Source organism: Rattus norvegicus, chromosome 8 (genome assembly GCF_021556685.1).
Source record: "Rattus norvegicus strain SHRSP/BbbUtx chromosome 8, alternate assembly SHRSP_T2T, whole genome shotgun sequence".
In the NCBI taxonomy this organism is placed as follows: domain Eukaryota; kingdom Metazoa; phylum Chordata; class Mammalia; order Rodentia; family Muridae; genus Rattus; species Rattus norvegicus.
The window spans coordinates 18,697,501-18,710,266 of record NC_141541.1 but is presented as its reverse complement, the minus strand read 5'-3'; positions in this window follow the sequence as shown (position 1 = coordinate 18,710,266).

Sequence of the window (12,766 nt, the reverse complement as noted above, 5' to 3'; positions counted from 1 at the left end):
ACTAACTTGTACTAAGCACCGAGTTCCTCTTTTCCTCCTCTTTCCTCTTCAGGATAGCCAGTGACTTAAAGGGTAAATCTGTTAAAGTTATCTCAGTACTGTTTTTCACAATTTGGTAAAAAAAAAAAATCTTTAAAAAGATTAAGTCCCCTCCAAATCTTGTCTGTGTCATTAAGGTGACAGGGGCACAAGTCTGTCTGAGTGTGTCCCCTGAATGCTCTTGAATTCTCTGGTCACATGGAGCAGCCTGCCTGGCCTGGGGGAAGAGGGAAGACAAGCACCACTACTCCCCAGCTGACCCACTTGTCCGCTCTGCTCAGGACCTCCCCAGTTTTAACCCTGAAAGTTCCTCATCCATGAAACTCCCCAGCCCTGGGGAAAGGAGACAGTGAATTTGATTTAAGATGGCACAAGCTATGGGCCGGGCTCCGGGGAGTCTCTGTGGGTGCCTCTAGCGGAGGCCCCTAGCAGTGGGAGGGATGAAGCCTGAAGTCGCACCTCCTGTAGCCAAGCAGGACCCCCAGAGGAGGGATAAAGACACCAATCCACTCACAAAACCTCCAACCCAAACTGTGTCCTGCCTACAGGAAGTGCGGGACAAAGACATTGTAGAGACTGAGGGAATGGCCGACCAATAACTGACCCAACGTAAGACCCATCCCATGTGCAAGAACCAATCCCTGACACTGTTTGGAGAATCCATTGCCCGCACACAGTGGCCTTCCGTTCTTCACATGTGCTTAGGATCCTTTTAGCATCTTTGTTGAGCTTTCCCTGTTTGCCCAGGGAGCACTTGTCACCATAATTGTTAGCCAAATAAACACTCCGGGAGCCTAACGGAGAATCAAATAGCTAAGACAGATTCTATGATATTCAAAAACTTTAAATAAATATTGGAAATATGTTAATATAATTTTGAGTTGCAAATCATGATCCTTAATTTACTAAAATGAGTCCAAACATCAACAGACAAGGGCCAACAGACAGGCCAGCCCTGGGTTCTCGGGGAATGACATTGTGAATGTGAAGATACGAAAGATCAGTTATCACTAAAACCACCCCTAAAATCCTTGTAGAGGACTCTAGACTTAGCTGCTACCAAGCTCAAGCAAACCCTGCTCTCTGAAGGAGGATCAGAAGTCTGTATGCATGTGTCAGGTACTCCATTATGGCTCAGGAGGGATCTGGAGCAGGCCTAGTTCTTCATTCATGAAGGACTTGAGTCCTAGGGATTCTCAAAGATGTAGTGGCCAGAGCCTTGAACACTCCTGACACGTAGCAAATGCTTTGTGAATATTAATTCCCCACTATTTCTTTAATGGATATAGGTGTTTCTATTCTAGTGACAGAATATAAAAAATTAAAATCTACTTTTTAAATCTGGAGTTAGTTATCTCAGGATAATAACTACAGCACCTCAAGGCACACATCACACCCTCAGTATGTGACAGCCTGCCTGCAGGGTGGCAGGCCCCACCACCCTCACAAGAGTCTCTCCAGCCTACGCCTTAAAGAGATGGGTAACAATGATGTGGGCTTTGCTGCCACCTTGTGGGAAGTTGAATTATTACCAATGGAGCTAAGAAACAAGTTTCTACTGGTAACAGTATCAAGCCCCTAATGAGAGTTTGTCTGTGTGGGAGTTAAAATGAAAACGCAGCAAATTCTATGCGAGCTGCCCAGTTACAAACTAACAAATGCAGAGAATATTCCTCAGGGTCCCTGAAACAGGGTGCAATGAGCCTTTGACTGGTAACGTTTAGATAGATGCTTGCTACTGTAATTACCAAAGTTAAGCAACAGTGCCGACTCAACAAAAATAAAAATAAATCAGTCTAGCCTGCTGTCATATTTCCCTGGGTTTTCAGTCATAATTGCTTACCTTGTTTTTGGAAAGACTTATGCAGCGGCATACATTTTAAAGAAGGGGAAATTCCTTCTCATGGAGAACAACGCATCTCGGAGCTGGAGGGGTTAGGCACACTCCCCGTCTTCAGTTCTTTGTCTGGTCCCCTGGATGCTGTGGTGGGATCCTCAGGAAAGACTTTAGGATAGACAGTATATCTGTTGCTTTTTCTACTACTGTATTAAAAATACTCCGGGAAAAAGGCAAGGAGGGGGCTATTTTGTCTCACGGTTCAAAGGTATACAGTCATCATGGTGGAGCAGGAACTTGAGGTCACACTGCTTCCGTAGTTAGGAGATGGATGCTGAAAATAAGCTCATTTTGTGCTTTTTACTCAGCCTGGCAGCCCGGCCTGTGGAGCTGCTAACAGCAGCCCAGTCATTCCACCTCAGACTAATCACGATAATCCTTCAAAGACCTGCTCAGAGTTCACATAACTCAGAGAATCCCTCACAGGTATGCCTTGCAGCCTGACATTTCAGTGATTCTTCATCCTTGACAATGGGTCAATATTAGCCATCACTGGAGGTAACAGTTCTGCATGTCTAAAATGTCTGCTCACCCTAGATTAGAAAGTAGTAGATGAAAACCAGTTTCTGTAAAAGCCAGCTTGGTGAGTGGTGAGTTTCTTAAAGTTACTTATAGATGCACGGGTGACTCGTGGGCAGCCACACCACCAGAGGTCCCTGTCAGCTTATAGGCAGCCACATTACAAAAGTCCCAGCCCAGTGGTTTACAGCTTCTGTGTCCTCTCTGAGGAAAGGGGGCCAGGAGAGGATGTCATTAGTGCCTCCTGAGCCCCGAGCCTTGTGAGCCTTCCACCTCCCTCCACAGGGAAGCCTTAACGGCCCAGTCTCATGAGCATCTCCTGCAGGTGGTCAATGCTGCTCTGATTCAAGACAACAAGAAAATACAGAACAAGCTCGGCACTTATGTACATATTATTCTCAGTTTCCTTGAAGTCATTATTTCAACCTGTCATGTGTCACTTTAGGCTACTGTCAAAGGGTCTTCCCTTTTCATTTATTTATGTGTATGAGTGTTTGTCTGCGTCCAGGCATGTGCACCACGTGTGTGTCTGGTACCTTCAGGGCCGTAAGGAATGTGTGATCCCCAGGAGCCAGAATTATGGATGGTCATGAGCTGACATGTGGGTGCTGAGAGCTGAACCTGGGTCCTCTGCAAAAGCAAGTGTTCTTAAAAGCTGAGCTATTGGGGTTGGGGATTTAGCTCAGTGGTAGAGCGCTTGCCTAGCAAGCGCAAGGCCCTGGGTTCAGTCCCCAGCTCCAGGAAAAAAAAAGAAAAGAAAAGAAAAGAAAAAAGAAAAAAAAGCTGAGCTATTGCTCCAGCCCATAAAAATCCTTTCTTAATCCCTCATTCTATAAAGTAAACTTCCTTAATTTTCACAACAGGCAACTCCATTTCTGGAAGACTCTTTTTACTTGGTTGATCCTAAAATCCACCAAATAGAGTTTACAAGTCGCTGTACACACCTTACTCCAACACTAGATGTGTATGCCTCCTTTTTACTTTTACACCACATCTTTGTAGACATATGGAATTTAGGGATAGTGTGTTTTTTGTGTACAGAGCTCTGAAGTCAGTCAACGGCATTTGCCACATGGCATGCTTTGATTTTAACAGTCCTACCAGCTATGTCTGAAGTATTAGTATTTATTTTGTAGATCAGCAAACAGGAGGTTCAAAGAGGTAAACCAAACTTGGGATCAAGTATCTGAAATCCACATGGCTGGATTACAGTCTGAGTCTTCTGGTTGCTGGGTCAGTGGGGGACACAGCCATGGTCAGCATTGCCCAAGAGACCAATGAGGAAGGTGTTCTATGAAAGAACTCCTCACTGTCTCCCAGGGATGACGACTAGGACATCTCAGTGTGCAAAGCACCTGAAGAGGAGAGGACAATGAAAAGAGAGCACAGGCCTCATCTCAAAGTCCGCCTCACATGCATGCTGTCAGTGGAAGGGGTAGGTAAGCAGGAGTCCAAGAGAAGTGAGCCTCGCCAAGCACAGAGATGGAGTGTGTCTCCTTTCTGTGTTTGATTCCCTAATCTGTAGTGCACATGCACATTTACAGGAGACCCTCTGCCCTTGCCTGGGATGAGGCTGGAGCAGCCAGAGGAAGGGAGCCCTTTCCTTTCTCCACAGCCAGTGCTCTCTCCAGCAAGAAGCAGGGATTCCTAGCAGGCCACAAGGATCCTAATCCTGACACTGGGAGACTGTCCTCATGGTGGCAGTGTGGCCTTAATTAGCAGCTGCTGGTACCTGCAGGTTTGCAAAGCTGCTCAAAGTGACCTGCTGGGGCTGGGCCTGGTGTGGGTGTTTCTTCAGGACTCTGTTCCCGCTTCTTCAGACAGTTATTCATCTATTCTCTCTCTCCCTTCCTCCCTCCCTCTCTCTCTCTCTCTCTCTCTCTCTCTCTCTCTCTCTCTCTCTCTCTCTGTGTGTGTGTGTGTGTGTGTGTGTGTGTGTGTGTGACTTTAAAACCTACTATACATACATGCCCAGTGAAAGAGAGATGATGTATTTTTGCAGCCATTCCTGAGTGCTGCACTGGTGGGGACAGAGGGTCACATAAAGCAAGGCAAAGTCTTCAAATCTCATCTTAAACGTGGCTTCCATGACTCTGGCATTTCAGTTGGGTTGTGTACCCCTGATCTGTGGCACCTCAGGTCCCTGCGTGTCTCTGTTGTGTTGTTATTCCTTGATTAGCTTTTCTCTTTCCTGCCGGATGAAACAAGATGCTCTGACAGGAGGCGCTTCTGTCCAGTCACATCCCCCGCATCCATCAGTAAAGTCTGGCTTATGGTAGGAGACTCATAAATGCTGCTGAATGAAGGAGAATGGGGGTCCCATGGTGTCTGCAGTGTGTACGTGCACACCGCGCACACACACACACACACACACACACACACACAAGCACACACACATACCCACTCACACACGCGCACACACACACACCACACACACATACACACACATACACACTCACACACGCACACATACACACTCACACACATACACACTCACACACACACATACACACACACCACACACATATGCACACATACACACTCACACACGCACACATACACACTCACACACACATACACACTCACACACGCACACACACACATACACACACACCACACACACATATGCACACATACACACACGCACACATACACACTCACACACGCACGCGCGCACACACACACACAATGTCTGCATTTTTTTTAAACCAAAGAAAAACATCAGTTTACCAAGATTAGTTCTAAGTCCACTGTGAGCTTTAGCTTTCCTCCTACTCCTAAGGGTCATACCAAAATCCTAAGGCAAGCACGCCCAGGGACGTCTCCTGTACAGAGGAGTGCGATCTGTCTTTGCCAGTTAGGTCGTTATGCTGCCCAGGTTATGCCAGCATCTGTCACCAATATTGTTCTGTCCCCCCAGCTACTCCTCTCATCTCAAACCTGCCCACGAGGAGTGCCTCAGAGCTACATGAGGCCCAGAGCACACATGGACCCAGCCCTCCATAGTCCCTGGAAAGACTCCTCCAGGTCAGGCCACTCCAAGGTTAGCCTCTCTGCTAGATCTCTCCACCCAAGCACCTCTGTGGCTCTTCTTGTATGGGAATGGGAATATCTCCAAAAGAACACTGGCTGATTTGACAGCATCAAAAAAGAAAACACCAGCTAGCCCTTACAAACTCTTCCTATTAATAAACAGATGTGTGTCTGAGAGCAAGCTTTCAAAGATGTCTCTGTGTTCCTGTCTTCAAGTAACTAAACTGTAAGGTGGTAAGAATTTAGAAACTCGGAATTTATTTTAAGTCTCAGAAAATGGTCATGCACCGCATAATGACATTTTAATCAACAAAAGCCAATGGGTTGTGGTCCCTTACCATCATAATTGAGCTAAAATATAACTATCCTTGTGATTTTGAGTCTACTTTCTGTGTTTAATATGTTTAGATACACAAATACTTGACATGGCTTATAGTCTACACAATAGCATACAAACCAGGTTTGAAGCTTGGAAGTAATGATCTCCACTACACACATCGAGAGTGTAGTGAACTTTACCTCAAAGACCAGGAGTGCAGTGAGCCCCACCTCCAAGATGAGGAATACCTCAGAGACCAGGGGTACAGGGGACTTTACTCAGCAACCAGGGATACAGTGGACGTTACCTCAGAGATCAGGGGTACAGTGGACTTTACCTCAGAGACCAGGGGTACAGGGGACTTTACTTCAGAGACCAGGGGTACAGGGGACTTTACCTCAGAGACCAGGGGTACAGGGGACTTTACCTCAGAGACCAGGGGTACAGGGGACTTTACCTCAGAGACCAGGGGTACAGGGGACTTTACCTCAGAGACCAGAGGTACAGGGGACTTTATCTCAGAGACCAGGGGTACAGTGGACTTTACCTCAGAGACCAGGGGTACAGTGGACTTTACCTCAGAGATCAGGGGTACAGTGGACTTTACCTCAGAGACCAGGGGTACAGAGGACTTTACCTCAGAGACCAGGGGTACAGGGGACTTTACCTCAGAGACCAGGGGTACAGGGGACTTTACCTCAGAGACCAGGGGTACAGGGGACTTTATCTCAGAGACCAGGGGTACAGTGGACTTTACCTCAGAGACCAGGGGTACAGTGGACTTTACCTCAGAGATCAGGGGTACAGTGGACTTTACCTCAGAGACCAGGGGTACAGAGGACTTTACCTCAGAGACCAGGGGTACAGTGGACTTTACCTCAGAGACCAGGGGTACAGGGGACTTTACCTCAGAGACCAGGGGTACAGGGGACTTTACCTCAGAGACCAGGGGTACAGGGGACTTTATCTCAGAGACCAGGGGTACAGTGGACTTTACCTCAGAGACCAGGGGTACAGTGGACTTTACCTCAGAGATCAGGGGTACAGTGGACTTTACCTCAGAGACCAGGGGTACAGAGGACTTTACCTCAGAGACCAGGGGTACAGGGGACTTTACCTCAGAGACCAGGGGTACAGTGGACTTTACCTCAAAGACTAGGGATACAGTGGACTTTACCTCAGAGACTAGAGATATGGTGGACTTTACCTCGGAGACCAGGGGTACAGGGGACTTTACCTCAGAAACCAGGGATACAGTGGACTTTACTCAAAGACCAGGGGTGCAGTAAGATCTACCTCAAAGACCAATGTATAGACTTTGTCACAGAGACCAACTGTGTCATGTCAGGGGCTCTACCATCTGAAGTGTAAGTGTATTTTATAATGTTACCACAACTAAAATACAGACAATGTGTGTCTCAAGGTGGGTCCCAAAGTCAAACAGCTCATGACCAAGCTTACATTCCATGAGACTTGATGGAAGCCATGTCTTTGAGATCTCCTTGAAAACGGAAGGCCTGTACAAACATAGAGAATTGTTATCACCAACTGGTGATTTCTGTATTCCTCAGCCAGAGAGATGACATGATAAATGACTTCTGGGGGCTATTCCAATTCTCCCATGATAGCTTTTTAGCTAAAAAATCATCCCATAGCTCTCCATTAGTCTAGAAAGCACTGCTGTCCTTAAGAGGCACCCATGCGAGAGTTATCACATCTTTCTCTTTCATCCTGCCCTCAAATTCAATTCTGAGGTCTTAAAGTGTTTGACCTGAAGCTAGTTGTGAAGGCAGTAGACAGAGGAGAGGTATCATAAGTCTTTGTGTTGGCAAATCCCATGACTTACCCAGACTCCTGTATGATAACAGCAAATGTCTGTGTCTGCCTCTCTTTAACCCTTCATTCGGAGACCACTTATTTGGCACCTACTCTATCTATACATGTGTCATTCTCAGTGTTTCGAACGCTTATAATTGGCTGCCAAAAAAAAAAAAAAAAAAAAACCAAAGTACTATTGTGATAATGGCTGATATTTGGTACTTTTAGCTCGCAGATTTCTCCACTCCCTCCACAGAATACCCCCAATATTGTAAATTCATCTTTTAGACTCCAAGTCATAGGCTGGAGAGATGACTCAGTGGCCACAGCAAGCCCTGGAACCTATGTGCGTATCCCCAGAACCAATGTAAAAGTGGACTTAACTGTAGTCACGGTGCCAGAGGAATAGGCAGGTGGGATTTAGAAAGGTAAAGACGTGTAATGCCCAAGAATCCACTGGTCAGTCGCCGTGCTGAGTCACTGAGCTTCGGGCTCACACACACAGACACAGAGTCCCTGTTCAAAAGATAAGGTGGGGAGAGCCATAGATGGAGACAGCCCAATGACAACCTCTGGCATGCGCATGTGTGTGTGTGTGTGTCTGTCTGTCTGTCTCTGTGTGTGTGTGTCTGTCTCTCTGTGTGTGTCTGTGTGTCTGTGTCTGTGTCTGTGTGTGTGTCTGTGTGTGTTTGTCTGTGCATGTCTCTGTGTGTCTGTGTCTGTGTGTGTGTCTCTCTGTGTGTGTCTGTATCTGTGTGTCTGTGTCTCTGTGTGTGTCTGTGTCTGTCTCTGTGTGTATGTGTGTGTCTGTGTGTGTTTGTCTGTGCATGTCTCTGTGTGTCTGTGTCTGTGTGTGTGTCTCTCTGTGTGTGTCTGTATCTGTGTGTCTGTGTCTCTGTGTGTGTCTGTGTCTGTCTCTGTGTGTATGTGTGTGTCTGTGTGTGTGTCTGTATATGTGTGTTTGTGTGTGTGTGTCTGTGTGTGTGTCTGTGTGTGTGTCTGTGTGTGTGTCTGTGTCTGTGTGTGTGTCTATGTGTGTCTCTGTGTGTGTCTGTGTGTTCTGTGTGTGTGTCTCTGTGTCTGTGCATGTCTGTGTGTGTGTCTGTATGTGTCTGTGTGTCTGTCTATCTCTGTGTGTGTCTGTGTCTGTGTCTATGTGTGTGTGTCTGTGTGTGTGTCTATGTGTGTCTGTGTGTGTGTCTGTGTGTGTCTGTGTGTGTGTCTGTGTGTGTCTGTGTGTTCTGTGTGTGTGTCTGTGCATGTGTTCTGTGTGAGTGTCTGTGTGTGTGTCTGTGTCTGTCTGTGTGTCTTTGTGTGTGTGTGTGTGTGTGCACTCATGTACACATACACATGACATCCTCCCATTATGCACATACTAAGCATTACACGCTGAGCCCCAATCACTAGCTCCTTCCCCTTTCCTGTTGTCTCTGTCTGTGAATGCTTTAGGGAGAATATGCCACCACCTCCTCGTCAAGGTTCTCCACTGCGCCACAGCCTGTTCCGTTGATATTGTTAGAGAAAAGGATTCTGCAAGCTGGAGTGAGAAACAGCCCGGAGATGAAAGAGACAGAATAAAATCTCAGCGTGATACAGAATAGCAATGTTGATCTCATGAACAGCCTCCCGCACTGCAGAAACTGGAGAAACAGCCAGGTGTGAAGGAGCTGAGCAGGGATGGGAACTCTGGGGCTGTGCGTCTGCCGCTCAGCCTCTGAACATACGGAGGAACCATTTCATCGTAAGGATGAAACTATTGGCAACGCAGCAGGCATTTGTTCTGGGCCTGCCCTTCATTGCTTCCTTTCCTGGGAAGTCTTATCTGTCTTACCTGCTGCTTCTCCAAAAACCCATCTGAGTTTGGTTCCCTGTTTTTCTAAGCTAGTTCCTGTCCCCACTGTACTGGTCCAGCAGATACAAAGTCAAGCAGTCCCCTGAGGGGGGAGTGGGGGTTACAGGAAAGATTTCTCCCTGCTCCTTCCTCCAATATTAACAAAACATTCATCCCTTGCCTTGAGCTTCAAGTGTATCCCTTCTTATCATTCCACATGTCTGCGGACCAGGAAATCCGTCAGTAGACCCTGGCCTGAATTGACTCTGCCTAACAGGCAGGCTTTGACAGAAGCAGACAAAATGGCTCCTTACGCCCCAGTCCCTATAAAATTTGCCATGGAAGAAGTGATAGGGTCAGCTACCCAGGAAACCCCCACCCCACCCCTTGTGTGGCCCCCAGAAATTCCAAAATCTATACTAGTTTTACTTCACCTTGAATTTCCATGTAAATGGGGCCACAAGCTGTGGGGCTTTTCCATGTCTGACTCCTTTTGCTCCCACCAGATTGGCCTGTGAGAAGAACTGTGGGTATTTCTTGTTTAGTGACTGATGTAGAGGGGCCCAGCCCACTGTGGGTAGTATCGCACCTGGAAGTCCTGAGTCGTATACAAAGGCAGACTGAGCAAGCCGGGAGGAGCAAGCTAGTTAGCAGCATTCTTCCATAACTTCTGCTTCAGTTCCTGCACTTGACTCCCCCAGTGACCAACTATGACCTGAGCTATAACATGAAATAAACCCTTTCCTCCCCAAGTTGCATTTGGTCATGATATGCTTTATTACAATGGAAAGCCTAACCAAGACAGTCGGGAGGGTCTCCCCTGTGGGCCACAGTAGCTGAGGCTTGCCTGTTTTCATGGACTAAGACTGCAGCAGGCCGATTCACCCTTTGGTTCACATACCTGTGTTTGCAGTTTGAGGTCATTATGAATACTGTTCCTGGAGACACTATTGTCCTTTTCTCTCCATGACCAAAGCATCATTTCTGTTGGGCCAAGACCTGGGATATGAAAGGCCAACTTTCAACTCAGAGGTCAGGAAGTCGGGAAGGGGTAGTGAATGGAATGTCTGGATAGTTGGCTCAAAGGGAGAATCCCAGAAATGAAGGAGAATGTTCCCAGGCTGTGATTCCGAGATTCACCAACCCACTCAACTCAGGCTTTAAAAAACTGTCCGCTGGAAGGAAAAGATCTTCTACTGACAGCATGTGTTTCAGAGGATGCCTGAAGGACACTGAACCCACTATTGTCTGGATTTCTACCACAGAAAGCATAGAAACAGATTAGAAGACCACCTAACAGAATGGGTACAGCTAGGGAGCAGTGCCCTGGAATCGCAGCCACCCCAGCTCCCAAACCCAAGAACTCTGCAGTCAGCCTGAAGCATGGCAAAGGATTTGTCCAAGGCACAGGCATGGGCTGCACTTAGAGTAGGTCATAGAACTATAAATCTGAGCTGGAGGGGGCAGGCTTAGGAGATGGAGCCTCTCTAAGCAGGTGTTGGCATGGACAGAATGTTAGAAGGTCTGACTGCCGCAAGTGCCAGCATTCTTCTACCAGGTGCAAACTCAGGGATGCCAGCCCTCTAGTCAACGCTGTGTCCATTTGTGCAAACTTGGAAAGGCCAGCTGTCTAGTCAGTGCTTCGTCCCCAACATCAGCACCTGTGACTCTGTGAGAGCTCCCACCCACCTCCCGCTTCACCCTCTGTGACTCTGTGCGCGCTCCCACCCACCTCCCGCTTCACCCACTACACCTCTGTGCGCGCTCTCACCCACCTCCCGCTTCACCCACTGTGACTCTGTGAGTGCTCCCACCCACCTCCCGCTTCACCTACTGTGGCTCTGTGAGTGCTCCCACCCACCTCCCGCTTCACCCTCTGTGACTCTGTGCGCGCTCTCACCCACCTCCCGCTTCACCCACTACGGCTCTGTGAGTGCTCCCACCCACCTCCCGCTTCACCCACTGTGACTCTGGGAGCGCTCCCACCCACCTCCCGCTTCACCCACTGTGGCTCTGTGAGTGCTCCCACCCACCTCCCGCTTCACCCTCTGTGACTCTGTGCGTGCTCCCACCCACCTCCCGCTTCACCCTCTGTGGCTAAGCTCAGGCTATCCGGCTTCTGTAGCCTCACTGATTCCTGAGTGAACAGGTGGAAGGTCAGGCTGCTGTGTGACCTTCGGTCTCCGACTCTTCGGGCAATGTCTCCCCATTCTGGTTGTGGTCCCCTCGGCTTCTCTTCCCTCGAAAAACAAAATCCAGAATTCTCTAGATCCAGATCTCAGTGACTGTGTGAAGGAGTAGGAGCCCACAGATCATGGACGCGGCCCCACAGTATTTCTGTGACTTCTCAGAGACTTATTCCACCCTCTGCGGAGGCCCAGGCCCAAGGGCCACATGGGCACTTTCCTGAGATAATGAAACCAGAGAGAAAGATTCTTTAAACTTTAATGTTTACTTCCTGTGGTCTTTATTTAGACCATTGTACACTCCAGGCAATTCTGCTAAAGGAAATCTGACATTGACCCCCTGCTTGTACCTTGACCACTGATGAATTAGAAGGTTGGGGCTCTGCTTTGTAAACGCTATTACCTGCGATTTAAGAAAATATTTCTTAAGGCTCAACCTGGGCATATTGTTGAGTAAGACAATATAATCACCATAAAGCAGCTCCCTGACCTCTGGTTTGGTGCTGGGACACAAAGGCCTCCCTGCTCGGCACCGACACAATCAACTCAGAGTGCAAGGCGTCTGTCTGTCGTTTTCTTATTCACTGCTCAGTGGGACGTTCAGCTCGGGTCTCTGTGAGTCTGAAGCAGGGTTAGTGGAAGAGGAAACTGCCACAGTCTAGCTGTGGAAGGTCATGAATTCTTAAAGCAGGTAGGAAAGAAAAACACATGCTCCTTCCCTGCCCCCAACTAGGTTTTGAGCAATTATTTCAAAACTGGGTTTGTTACCAAAGCTAGCATGGCTGCTTCACGCTCAGTCCCAGAAGTTAGCTCTTGCCACAGGGTGTCTTCTTCCCACAGAAGCCCCTTGACCTTGAAAATTCCAGATTTGAGCGCTGCCATTGGGCTCCTCATTATAAATTACACAGCCTCAAGAGTTCTCTTACAACCCACAAAATGCCTCCCACAGTGCTCCAGCACACACGTGCTTACGTTCATGGAACCGAAACCTGAAACATCTGACGGACCATTAAGAGAAAGAAGTCTGAATATTCACTTTGCATGATCCCATTGTTCCAGATACAGATCGGAAGAGCTGGAACGAAGGAGCTATTATGAAAAGCAAAGATAAAGGGCAATTTGAG